General features: G+C 42.5%; 1 protein-coding gene across 1 annotated transcript in view; it reads right to left on the bottom strand.

Moving 5' to 3' along the window:
• The window catches only part of LOC136872229 (neurotactin), a 402,540-nt gene that overhangs the window by 286,839 nt on the left and 100,990 nt on the right, over positions 1 to 14,711 (bottom strand). The gene's annotated exons all lie outside the window — the stretch shown is intronic.

A 14,711-nucleotide genomic window follows, 5' to 3' on the forward strand; every position in this document is an offset into this window, starting at 1 on the left:
TTTACTAAGGGATTCAAGATAGTTGGCCCGGCTAAACCAGTTTGCTCAGAAGAAGCCGTCGTGAGAAAACACATCCCGGTAAGCACAGAGATCATCTCAAGTATGAGCGAGACTAAAGAAATAATGAAAGACAACACACTTGGCAAGAAAATTGACATTGGGAAAATAAAGGCTGAGGCTACTCAAAAACGATATATCGAGAACTTGATAGAGAAGGAAAATTTAGATGAAGCAGCTCTCTCCCTAGAAAGACTCCTTAAGGCAGCGGTATTACCGCGATCTGAAAGGAAAGGAAAACCCTGGTTTGACAAAGAGTGTTACATGGAAAACAAACGGTAGAGTCACTCCACAAGGCTAAGAATATAAAAACTACAGAAGTACTCGAGGAATATAGAGCCAAAAGAACGGTGTACAAAAAGCTCTTGAAAATGAAAATAAGTGACAACATCGGAAGAGAAAAACAGAAAATTATAGAGGAAGCCAAGAGGGATCCATATAAAGCACTACGCCCCAAAGAAAGAAGATTCCAGCCAAACATACCGATGGAAACTTGAGAGGAGCATCTGCGCAAGGTCATCTGCTCGAAGGAAACCAGGCCTCAGTTCAGACAGTCAGAGGTCTGTCATGAGCCCCAGCCTTTGACAACAGAAGAAGTAAGTTGGGCCATCAGTAAAGCTAAGCAAAACAGGGCTCCAGGTACAGATGGTATTAGGAATGAGCATATCCAAAAGACAGTGACAGAAACTATATCTATATGGACTGCACTGCTTAATAAGTGTCTAGAACTAGGCAGAATACCAACACAATGGAAGAAATCCACAATAAAGCCTTTATACAAAGGTAAAGGAGACACAGACGACCCTAACTCCTACAGAGGAGTAGCCTTAGAGTCCACAGGCCTAAAATTGCTAACAAGAGTCCTGACCAAGCGAATAGAGGGAATGATAGATCCATTGCTACCCGACGAACAGTTCGGGTTCAGAAAAGGAAGGTCCACTATCATGGCTATGGAAAATCTGCTAGGACACATCAAATCTACGTTGGAAACACCAGGAGGAAAACTCTACGTGATATTTGTAGACTACTCGAGGCTTTCGATTTAGTGAACAGGGAGATCCTAGTCAAGAAGCTGGAGAAATTGACCGGAAGATCTAATATGACGACGCTTATATCAAATATACTAGCGGAAAATTATGTGCAAATGGACGATGGGATAGGCGTATCAGAGTGGATACCACAGAAAACAGGGGTCCTCCAAGGAGATCCACTGAGTCCAATCTTGTTTAACGCCTTCACAAGCGATGTAGGGGTAAAGATAAAAGAAAGTACCAATGCGAAAATGTATATCTACGCGGATGACATGGCGATCGCTTCAGAGAACATCGATGAACTGCAACGAGCTATGGACCTACTCGTGGAATGGGAAGAAGAAAATGAAATCTGGATAAACGAGGACAAAACAGAAATGATGATTTTCAGGAAGGGCGGTAAATTCGCGGAGGCTGACCAAATAATGTGTAGAGGATCGCGTCTAAGAAGAGTAAATCATTTCAAATATCTAGGGCTAACTCTGCAAACAAGTGGGCATTGCTTCCGAATACACATCAGATCCAGGATGGTTGTTGCGATCAGAGCAATGAACGACATAGGGAATATTACCCTTATTGCAGTAGAGACAGCTATGCAGCTATTTAAGGCAAAGGTAATACCGGTGCTGACATATGGTCTCGAACTCATAGGAGAGTACCTTACTTATAAACAACTGGAGGAACTGGAGAAAATCAAAGCTCGCTACCTCAAAAGGGTCCTGGGAGTATCAAAGTCAACCCGATCGCGGTTGGTATATGAACTAACGAGGGAAACGTACCTGATAGAGGACCTTCGGAACGAGCTGATACTGCCAGTTAATGCGGCATACGAGAAGCTTCTACAAGATCTGAAAGCCAAGAAAATGGAAATTTGGGATTCTTTCTACACTACCGAAGCCAGGATGGACAGAAGGTGGATGGGCACAAATTACCAGCTGCGCCACATCGCTACAAGAATGGCGGTCCATGGTTTCCATTTTAAGTTGTGCTCAGAGAAGAAATTCCATGACCCAAGTGATCAGTGTGTGTGCAAGCTCTGTGGTCAAATCTGCGGGCGATATCATATACAGGAATGCTCCGAGAGAACGTGCTCAATTAGTGAATTTGTGAAAGCCTGATAGTGATAGTGATTTCCGCCCGAACTAAGCAGGTATGTATGTGTATTCTTGTTTTATGGCCAGTGGCTGCATTAAAACATTATTAATAAAAAAGATTTCAGCATGGTCTGAAATTGATAACGGAATATTATGAAGAAATGATGTGAACAGCAATTCGGCACTTGTCACCGCAGTTTCATTACTTTTTACGAAGAACGATGAAACAGACTGGTTTCGTAATTTTGATTCACCGTATGTGTGATGTTCCTTGGATTCTGTGTGTCTTCTGCAATCATCTAGTCCTCCGTGCGCCACAGAGAAATCACACGAACACACACTGCAGAACACGTGGTTTTCACTAACACGTGAAGCAAGTAGGCATGCCCATTCGTTTGTGTAACCGTCTCGATATTTCTGTAACACTGCCGTCTTCTTAGAAGATGCAATTTGAATATTGCTCTGCTTCATTTTACAAAACCAATAATTTATTTTCGAATTAACGACTATGCCTAAGCCTAAGCTTGCGACTAACACTTTCATCTAATATTCTGATTTATATTTTCATCTTTAGTAATGCCATTGCATGCAGCCATGATTGATTACTACCTGTCAAGCCACGGAAGAATACCATTCCCTGTTAGATACTCTTTGATTCTCTAACCTTTCGCAGCTTCCAAATATATTCAACAGATGGCAGAGCGTCCATAATAAGTTCAATATTGGCGAGAGAAAAAAGTCTACGTACAAACAGACCCCATCATGACATATGCCTTAGACTTTATCTGGGAACGCCTACCGAAGGATAATCTAGCTACACTAGAAAGAGTGAAGGCCATACTGTATATTATAAAAAAAATTCTCTGCCTGGTAAAAGAAAAAACGCTCTTTCGAGACTAATCTATGAGCTCACAAAACAACCGTTCTATATAGAAGATGGTGGTGATTATTGTTTTAAGAGGAAGTACAACTAGGCAACCATCCTCTATGTAACACTAATCAGAGGGAAAATATGGAAGGGGTCCGACACTTCGAAAAATGAAGATACCGGCCAAAGGAAGACAAGGGCCACGAAGGGCGTGAAAATGAAAGACTCCCTAGCCCTCGCAAACCTAATAGCGTCGGGGTCGGAAAAGAACAAGAGTTGACCAAGGGAGGTCGGATAGGATAGATGAAAGTGAGGAGCCTGGCACAAGTAAGTGGAAGCAATGTCAGTACTCAGCTAAGGGCCCCGTGGTCGCCACTCCACGCTCCAAATTCAGAGCCCCTGAGGCCCTTTTTGTCACCTCTTACGACAGGCAGGGGATACCGTGGGTGTTATTCTACCACCCCCACCCACAGGGGGACTATATAGAAGAACTGCGAATAAAAATATCATTGCCTTCTTCGACACAATACCAAGCTTTACATCAAGAACTGCAGGAAATTTCTGCGAACAGACGCCAGAATGGATGAATTCTGACTACGAACTGCGGCATACCATAACGCGCTTCTTATTAAATGTTCATAAAATCATTGAAAAGGGCAGAAAAAACAATATGACTACGACAGGCATATTAAGACGAGTTATCTGACCTATTTATACGAATACTGCTGATCAGCCCTGGTCCTGCAGTATAGTCATTAAATAATAGCCTATAAAATATCATTGAGGTTTTATCCATATCTGAACCATATCTTTTCGATTATTTTCCAATGAAATAAATTGTGCGTTGCTATGTCTAGTCAATTCCATTACGTGTAGTGAATGCTAATGATATTTTAATTCATATTTGAATAATAAAAAGAACACCCAGTTACATCAAGCACTGTAAAAAAGAACAGAGCTAGGAAGGATCTGGAGTCCATAAGTCACCTCTCTCCCTGCAATACACGGGGCAGTCTGTGGGGGTCGGGCGACCTCATTCAGTGCGACAATTCATAATACGAGAACAAATTTTATTATTCTTTTATTAAAACTTACACAGGTGAACGAGTTTGAGCGGCGCTTTGTCAAGCGACTTCCGGCATAAAAACTGAGCGGAGGTTTGCATAGAAGAATCAGCGTCAAACTTCGCCCCCCTCCCCCCCTCCCACACACACACACAGGCAAAGACAGATCTTATGGCGACGAAGGGAAGGTAAGAGCTAGGATTCGGAGGGAACCAACCGTGGCCGTAATATTAAGGTAAACTGGTATGAAAATGGGAAATCACGGAAAACTATCATCAGGGCTGCCGACAGTGGGGTTCGAACCCTCACGAATGTACCCCCTTGTGAGTGGGGGCGGTAGAACAACACCCACGGTATCCCCTGCCTGTCGTACGAGGCGACTAAAAGGGGCTCAGGGACTCTCAGCTTGGGAGCGTTGGTTGGCGACCAAGGGGCCCTTAGCTGAGTCCAGGCATTACTTCCACTTGTGGCAGGCTCCTCACTTGCATCTCTCCTATCCGACCTCCCTTGGTCAACTCTCGTTCTTTTCGACCCCGGCGATATTAGAGCATTCGAGGCCGGGGGATTATTTCATTTTCACACCATTGGTGGCCCTTGTATTTCTTTGGCCGATACCTTCATTTTTGGAAGTGTCGGATCCCTTCCAGTTGTTCCCTCTGATTAATGTGAATAAGAGGATGGTTGCCTAGTTGTACTTCCTCTTAACCTTCTCCATCCCATATCCGAGTTAACTCGGATGTCTCGCAGCTTGGTATATCACCAACATTTTCAATCTATCATTCTTATATGAGAAGCTTACATAAATAACAAGAAACTCTATTGTTGTTGTTTGAGTCATCATTCCACAGACTGGTTTGATGCAGCTCTCCATGCAACCCTATCCTGTGCTAACCTTTTCATTTCTACGTAACTATAGCATCCTACATCTGCTCTAATCTGCTTGTCATTCCCGAACTAGTCATTCTTACCGCCTACACTTAGTCCAAAAAAACAACTGAACAAGTCGTGGGTGTCTTAAGATGTGTCCTATGATTCTATCTCTTCTTCTCGTCAAATCTAGCCAAACCGATCTCCTTTCACCAATTCGATTCAGTATCTCTTCATTCGTAATATGATCTATCCATCTCACCTTCAGCATTCTTCTGTAACACCACAGTTCAAAAGGTTCTATCCTCTATCTTTCTCAGCTAGTTATCGTCCATGTTTCACTTCCAATACAATGCCACTCTCAAGACGGAAGTCTTCCGCGCGAAAGCAAACTGAGACTTGAATGAGTGCGGTGGTACTGGTCAGTACTGTGAATGCCCCCCTCCCCCCCAATGATATTCCACCGGCCGCCACTGGAAGGGAGACATTGTAAGAAGACAATCCAAAAGAGAGAAAAAGCTTTAATTGGGCATGGAATGAAGAAAAGAGAGTTTTTGCCCACAAAGGAGTTGCCAGACTGCGTAGAAATACAGAAAAAGGGCTGCGGATCGACATCAATTACATAAGTGGAACGTTCGAAGGAGCGCTATGAAAGTACAGCCCCATTCACACAAAACTTTAGAAAGAGTCACACGCCAGATTATAAATTTCATGAAGTGAATTTCCGTAATATGCTACACCTTTCGACCTATATTCCTCCTCTTTACCACACATACATCGAGGAGTTGCAAAGTGTTCTTCAACTCGTGTACATTCCTCGGAATGTAAGCGTAGTCACTAACGGAAGGATTGGAAATCTATTTGGGTAAACCAGGTAAGTAGAATTGTGGCATGTTCTAATAATGCGTTTAATAACGTACTTGGTTTGAAATGACGAACGCAGCATTTTATTAATACAGTTTTATTTCGTCCAATTCTTCCTTTATTACTTATTGAAGAGACGAAAACATTCACGCAAAAGAAAAGAAACACATTAGGTTCTGGAACTTTTGAAAATTATACTACAAAGATTTATTAAATAAACTGCACCGTCCAAGACGTATCCCTCTTTTCAAGAATGCGGTTATGGTAATGCGTCCACAGGGTGGTCAGATACAACGTGAACCGGGTATATGAATGTTAGAGAGTTGGTCATACTGATAAATAATTGGACAAAAATAATATTAGAAATCTCGCGCCATTGTAATTTTATCAGCTGCTGAAGTTAGGCGATCAGATCGCTTCGCGGGCGACTTCAGATGGGCTTAGCGAGGCGGTGTTAATAAATCTACAAGAAGCTTATGACCGGCTTGAGAGTGCCAACAGAGGAAATAAACTCCAGGGGAAGCACTTGAGCAAGGACCTCCCTGCTAAGCCCATTTGAATTCGCCCGCGAAGCGATCTGACTGGCTAACTTCGGCAGCTAAGAAAATGAAAACGGTGCGAGATATCGACATATTTTTTTCAAATTACAGATCAGTATGCCCAACGGTCACATACTGGTTTCACGTTGTTTCCGACCAACTTGTATACCAAAATAAAGGCAGAAATGTGGGCTGTAACATTAAATTGAGTGAGGGTGAGACAGTTTCTTTCCTTAAGTTCTCACTGAGCTTGAAAACAGACGTCTTAATTTATTTCACCTTAACTTTTATAAGCCGGCCCCGTGGTGTAGGGGTAGCGTGTCTGTTCTCACTCGGAGGCCCTGGGTTCGATTCCCGACCAGGTCAGGGATTTTTACCTGGACCTGAGGGCTGGTTCGAGGTCCACTCAGCCTTCATGATTAGAAGTGAGGAACTATCTGGCGGTGAGATAGCGGCCCAGGTCTAGAAAGCCAAGAGCAACGGCCGAGAGGAATCGTCGTGCTGACCACATGACACCCCGTAATCTGCAGTTCTTCGGGCTGAGCAGCGGTCGCTTGGTAGGCCAAGTCCCTTCAAGGGCTGTAGTGTCATGGGGTTTTGGTTCGGTTTGGTTTTTTAACTTTTATGATTTACTTGGATAACGGAATCTCCATTATTGATGCTTGCGTTGAGGTTATGTCTGGTGATTTTAATATGTAGCAAGTCAAGTTGGCAGAGGCGATGAGCCATTAAAGAAGGGAGAATAGGGCGGTGGCATTTGCTTCTTATCAATGCCTACTCTAAAGTACCGAGGTTCCCAGCTCAGAGTTCAGATGAGGACAATGATGAACGTGTGTTTAGCTGACGGGTTCCTCACAGGGCTTTACTGAATGACCAGTTGAAATTTTCGGCACACAAACTAAGCAACTTCATATTTTTGTACTACTATTATCGTTTCTCTGTCAGTGACCACAAGAATTGATTATTTTCTCACACTTTAATCCTATTAGCCTAGAAATGTCAATAAACATGGTTTAGTTTCCTCATTAATGTATTATGTGATTTCTACTAAATGTCTTCTTTTTTTCCTCAAAACCGTAAGGCTATACACTAAAAAGCAAATATCACCACCCTATTCTTTTTTTAAACGCTCATCATTGCCGCCAACTTGACTATGTACATACTGAAATCACGAGACATAAACATAACAAACTAACCTCAATATAAGTATCAATAATGGAAGTTACTATACCCAAGTAAATGATCAATCAAGATATTCATAATTAAGTCAGTTTTCAAGCTCACTGAGAATTTAAGGAAATAAACACTTTCCCTCACTCTCACTCAATTTAATGTTACATATTTCTACCTGTATTTTGATACTAGCATGTGCCTGCGGCTTCACTCGCGTGATGGAGCCTGCCCTTGCGCCTTTTTGTTGTACACAGTGAAACTCAAACAAACGGGAAATTGGAGACGTATAAATTGAAACGCTATATCCGAAGGGATGATTTAAATCCGAGGAATGAATACTACTTCATCCGCGATATGTCCACTCATGATGGTGGAAATGGAAACCTACAACCTGTTTTCCAGTCAATGACCGGGTCAGGGATGTAATGAATGAAGCAGATATAGGCTATTAGTACGATGGGGTCACCACTCCCAAAGTGATTTATATTAATCATGAATAATATTCAGCATCAGTTTCTTTACTGAGAGTCGTGTCCCGCTGCAAAGGGAAAAAGGATGCATATACATGAGAAGGAAAATCGGTGCCAAAATCGTCCGCTCGAAGATGTTCGAGGGTACTCTAAGTGACTTGACTACAAGTTGTTCAAAAGCTCTGTCGTGTAGTTAACAGCCTCATCTGTATTACATGTCGTGTCGACAGACTTGTACATTTGTAGAACACCAGGTAATTCTTGTAAACGCTGATTGCTGATGACTCTGGCAGCTTCATTTCTTCGAGCAAAAATTGCTCATTGACATAGCCATGAGCGATCGGTGAAATGCTGTGTTCACGTATGTTAAACATTTCAGATCTCTGTGATCCGCAGATTTGGCTGGGCATCGCACACATACACACAGACAAACAATTCCGGATATCATGGACCGAACGAAAATAGCTTCCTAAGCCATGGACTTAAAATGGCATATTGACATACATGCCAACTTTACAAAACTAAAAATCAGGAGATTTTGATATGAAAATCAGGAATAATCAGGAGATACAATTGGTCAAAACTGTTTATTCTACATGTCTTGCGCAATACAGGAGTACTATGGCATATATTATGTCTTTTGCTGGCAGGACCTAGTGTTTACAGTGCACTATGTCTTCTGGTATAGGCTAGAGCAATTTTGTTACTTTCATAGATCTGTCTCTGTCTTATCTTTGGCTTTGATAATATGAAAGTGACTGAGGTATGGGCGATGCTAGTAATGGCAATCCTTATGCAGCCAGTCCCTGCTATGAATGGTGTGAAAATGTTGCTCATAGGGTCAATGCATTTCAGTGGGCTTGGCAGACTGCTATGTAATAGCAACTCTGGCTCGGTGAGGAAAGCAACGGGAAACTACCTCACTCCTCATTTCCCCAGTACGCCTCTTCAGTGATGCCTAGGCCATCTATGACAGCTGATGGCAGAGCTGTTGAGGATCCCACCAGTGGAATCGCTGACGGACTGAACATACATACATGGCATATATTTTTATACTTGTGTATGTATGTATGTATGTCTCAAAACCTGACTGTTGCTATACGAGGCTACAAGGCTAAAAATTACACATCTCTATTCCCTCACAGGAAGTATGTGAGAGAGATGATCGGTCTGTGATAAGCCTTCCAAAAATAGTATAAATTCATGCTCCACACCTATGAATCAGACATGCACTTAGATGCTACTACTTAGCAAATGCATAGATTAATATATTGCATCCTGCTCCCACGCGATTATGCTAAGAACAATGCTATTTTTATCGAGTAATAAATTAAAATTCGCCAGAATTGCCTCCAAATGGCTCCTAAAATATCTAGAAAAGTCACTAGTCGCTATCTTTGACATTGTCACTAAATTAGTCTACTAAGAGACTCCAAATCTAGCGACTAGCCTCTAGAATCAACTGGACTGATGTGAACGAACACGAACATAACACGCGAGAACGAGAGATTGACAATCAATATACGCGTCGCGATATACAGGTTTCAATACATATCGCACATTCGCGTGCATTTCTCGTATTAATAAACTTCGATATTTCGTTTGAAAGCGGCCAATGGGCGAAGGAATTACGGTCGCTGGCGTACAAAGCTGAAATGGCGGGATTTGAAAACAAATGTTTGAAGTTAACAAAAAAATAAGCTAAAATCGGGAGAAATAATACAATAACCGGGAGGCGTCCGACTCGTTGGCTGAACGGTCAGCGTACTGGCCTTCGGTTCAGAGGGTCCCGGGTTCGATTCCCGGCCTGGTCGGGGATTTTAACCTTAATTGGTTGATTCCAATGGCCCGGGGGCTGGGTGTATGTGTTGTCTTCATCATCATTTCATCCTCATCACGACGCGCAGGTCGCCTACAGGCGTCGAATAGAAAGACCTGCACCTGGCGAGCCGAACCCGTCCTGGGATATCCCAGCACTAAAAGCCATACGACATTTCATTTCATTACCGGGAGGCGGGAAAAATTGTCGAAAATAGGGAGTCTCTCACCTAAATCGGAAAAAATTGACAGGTATGTATATGTATGACTGTTCATTTTCTTTTTACAAATTTGGCTTTACGTCGCACCGACACAGATAGGTTTTATGACGACTATGTAATAGAAAAGCGCTAAGAATTCGAAGGAAGCAGCCGTGGCCTTAATTAAGGTACAGCCTCAGCATTTGCCTGGTGTGAAAATGGTAAACCACCTAAACCCATCTACAGGGCTACCGACAGTGCGGTTTGAATCCACGATCTCCCGAAGGCAAGCTCACAGCTACGTGTCTCCTACCGTACGGCCAACTCGCTCGGTTTGTTAGTCTATCTTATGTATTATATGTTTACTCTGAATAAAATAATAAAATATAAGCTTGAGTTAGTTGAAAGAAAATACGGTTCACGTTTTATTTCTGGTATAGTGAAAACCTATTATTCCCTAACAGGACTGAACTTGGTGCCTGGGACCGAAAATGGCTTCCTACTCCATGGACTTAAAACGGCTCCTGACTTGTATTCCCTATCTTGTGTACGTTGCCTAGCGACAGTGAGTCTATGCTTTTAATATTGGTGACAGCACGCTGGATTGTCATATCCCAAGACATGTTTTCCGAAGGGTTTTCGTTCAAAACTCACCAACAAGAGCGAAAATGAAATATCCGGCTTCGAGGTCATTCGGACCCCCTTCCATCTACCTGTGTTCAAAATCTCAGTTCTCTGTGTCTCATAGATTTGGCTGGGCGTCACACACATACAAACACTTCATTTTATTATTATAGATACGCGTTACTAACCGTATTCTTCGGTGTTTGCCTTGTGTAAATAATTCATCTCCCTGCTATTACTTGGACTTACGTGAAACCACGCTGTAATAACACACACAAGCAAATACATTACATGTACATATGCCGTAAGTCAATAAGAATACAAAAAGGCTAAATCTGCAAATCGTACCCAAGTCGTGATAATACGAGGTTAGGTTAGGTTGATAGCGAAATGTTCTTCCATTTGAACTGAACTGATCTTTATAAAGGAGGTAACGTTCGTTTCATTTTCAGAGGAGTTCTCGCAGATTTTTCTTATTTCTTATAGGCTACATCCTAGTTGAATTCTATGCATACGACATGGACTACATAAGACCGTATTAATAAAATGCTGCGTTCGTTGTTTCACACCAACTACGTTATTAAATGCATTATTCGAACACGCCACAATTCTACCTACCGGGTATTACCCGAACAGATTTAAAATCCTATAGGAAAAGAAAATATTCTTTAGGCTCTCCTTACTCCCGCAAATGTAATACTAGTGATTTACACAACACGGCAGTGGCAATACGTAAATCTCATCGGTAGATACAGAGTGGGTTTCCACCAATAAGTCACCATGTCTGGTCCGTGGTCAAACAGCTCTGCATTCTGACCGGCCAACCGAGCAGAGGAGGGATGGCTACGGTCCGTGGCTCTACGCTTCTAAATTCGGGAGGCAGGACAGGGCTGGACCTCATGGCTGACCCCAACCGTCGGCTGTCCTGAGAATGGTTTTCCGTGGTTTTCCGTTCTCCTGCCACGGCCGCCAATCCCCTCACCTTCACCGAGCATATCCTTCACCGTAACAAATCTCCCGGCCTGAGTGACGGCGTCACCGTCTAAGAGGCCCGCCTCCCCCCTTCAGGGGAGAAATGAAAACATTTTAGTAGCAGGAGTACTATAATCTCGCAAATCACAAAAAAATCATGACTGTATATAATGCCAACCTGCAAGATTAACTGTAACTGTAAGACGTCGTATCACCGAGCGAGTTGGCCGTGCGGTTAGGAGCGCGCAGCTGTGTGCTCCCATCCGGGAGATAGTGGGTTCGAACCCCACTGTCGGAAGCCCTGAAGATGGTTTTCCGTGGTTTCCCATTTTCACTCCATGACAATGCTGGGGCTGTACCTTAATTAAGGCCACGGCCGCTTCCTTCCCATTCCTAGGCCTTTCCTGTCCCATCGTCGCCATAAGACCTATCTGTGTCGGTGCGAAGTAGAAAAAAAAGAAAAAAATCCGTCGTAACGGCAAGTGGGGTTTCGAAAGTGCATGGTTAGTGACAAGGAATCGAACCCAACAGTTACAGAACTATAAATCACTACCTTCAGCATTAACAGGGGAGAAAGAGTAAGGTTGTATCCTTGTATAAGCTTACACGGCACAAGGAGAGTACGAATGTATTTCCAGCAACCTTGTTCTGGTAAGTATGAATTATTTTGGGAGCCCACCCCCTGTGGTGTATCAGTAGATAGTGGTTCTATCTCCTCAGGGCTACTCTGCAGTCCTGAAACCTTCAGCACCCCTTCTCTCGACGGTCAATGCCCCATGACAAGGAAACACGTGGAAGAACAGTGGTTGACTGCAATCTTATCAATATCGGATGGGTTTGGGGAAACCCTGTGACAACATGCAGTCACCTATCCGTCACGAGTATCCTGTCTCGTCGCGTCGCTTTAGTAGCAAGTAGGGGAAACCGACGCCATCACGGGCAGCGTCCTATCGATTGTATGGTGCGTCGCTACCGCTCTCTTTGTCTGGACGACGCGTTTTGTTTTGGTTTCGAATGTGTGCGCGATCGATGGCCATCCCCTACCCCTCGCCATAGTCTGGCTTGTGACTCAACCTGCACGCACAACCCTCTCTCCTCAAACGTAAAAACTTGAGTCCTTAACCGGCACTTCCCAACATGCAACCTGCTTTACGAATAATATAGTGATCGTATCTTGATCGACTGGATTCGCCCCAATGCACACCACCGTAATGTTTTAGCTTCCTGAAGATCGTGATACCCTATTTTCGTTAAGCTGGTTTTTGTGCTCTCGGTGTTGGTTATATCGGTCGCAATTCAATAAAATTAATATATGTTTTACAATAACACCAGCACGCGTACTGTGAGTGTACAGGAAGATCCTGAATTGTACAAAACACTAGAAGGCGTAATGTTACTATTTGGAAAAATAAATAAATGTTACTATGCACTGATAAATAACTGCTTGAACTCATACTCCACGAAATGAAAATGCAGCAGATTCATAGGAGATTGTCACACAAAGTGGTATATATTAACAATAAATAAATAAATAAATAAATAAATAAATAAATAAATAAATAAATAAATAAATAAATAAATCACCACTGATCTGCATTTAGGACAGTCACCTAGGTGGCAAATTCCCTATCTGTTGTTTACCTAGTCTTTTCTTAATTGCTAAAAATATGGAAATTCGCTGAACATCTCCCTTAGTGAATTATTCCAATCTCTAACTCCTTGTTCATAAATTCGTACGAAGGTTAAATTGAGGTGGCCCGCAAGTATATGTGTGTCTTACAATACGCTCTTTTAGACGACCTTCTGATCGGATACACAAATATATAGGTTATGACCACTCGACACTCCAGAGGAAGGTCGCACAGGAAGAAACAGCAGCCTGGCATAAGGGACACATGCCGGACTCAGTTCGGGGCTCGTGGTCGTTCTACTACGCCTCACAATGAAATATTTTAAATAATTTGACAAAAAAAAACGGGAACTGCAAAGAATCTATGTATTAAAAGAGTTTACTAAAAACAGCTTTGGCAAATCCGTCCGTTCTGCTGAACCAATTTGCTCCGTTTTATTCTCTCCGGAATTACCTGCCGGTGAATCATGAGACATTGGTAGGTCTCTAAGTTCAGCCAACTTTGAGTAATCATAAAATCAAGTCATTAAATGATCACTCCAATAATTGCAGGGGAAGCCTTACCCTAACCCGCAATAAATTCGGTACTTAGCAGGTTGTTAAGCGACGAACACTTTCATTAATATACTGATATATGTAATTTTCATCCTTAGTGATGTCATTGCATACAGCCATATTTGATTACTGCCTGCCAAGCCAGAGAGTATGTACTTCCTCTAATGGAAGGATACTATTTTCTGCTAGATACTCTTTGATTCTTGACATTCCCCAGCTTCTGAATATACTCAACAGATGGCAGAATGTTCCTAATAACTTATATGCTGCTAAGAGAAAACAGTCTACATACGTACAGACGGGAAGATATCAAGTCAACCAGCCATCTGTATGACCATTAATAAAGCGCAGGGACAAACGCTTGAAAAAGTAGGTGTCTACTTACCCGAACCAGCTAGCACTATCTCGAGAAAGACGTTTTAAAAATGTTAGGATCCATATACGCCCGAATGTTCGAAGCGCAGAGAACTGTATCAAAAGAGTGTTATAAAATACATTAGGAATTTATTTTAAACCGGTACTGATGTTCATAAAACTACTGAAGAGGGCAGACAAAACAATTTGACTGCGACAGGCATTAACGAGACGAGTTTGTATAGTGTACAGAAGGATGGGAACACGCTGCCATCAGTATTGCCAACCCATAATACTTTTCTCCGCTAAATTTTAGTTGAAAATCCCCTAAATTCCGCTAAATTTCGAACTGAAGCAAAATAGCATATACTAGCTGTTTTAATAAAAGAGATTAACTCAACACTCACCAGTTTCAGAACAGGAGTTCATCATCATCTCCTCCGCGCACTATATGCTCCGAAGCACATGTGCTGAGTTGAGGTCCTGTGGTTTCATATGAAGCCACATGGCACTATTCTTTTTCAAAGAATA

The sequence above is a fragment of the Anabrus simplex genome, chromosome 1, assembly GCF_040414725.1.
Source record: "Anabrus simplex isolate iqAnaSimp1 chromosome 1, ASM4041472v1, whole genome shotgun sequence".
Classification (NCBI taxonomy): domain Eukaryota; kingdom Metazoa; phylum Arthropoda; class Insecta; order Orthoptera; family Tettigoniidae; genus Anabrus; species Anabrus simplex.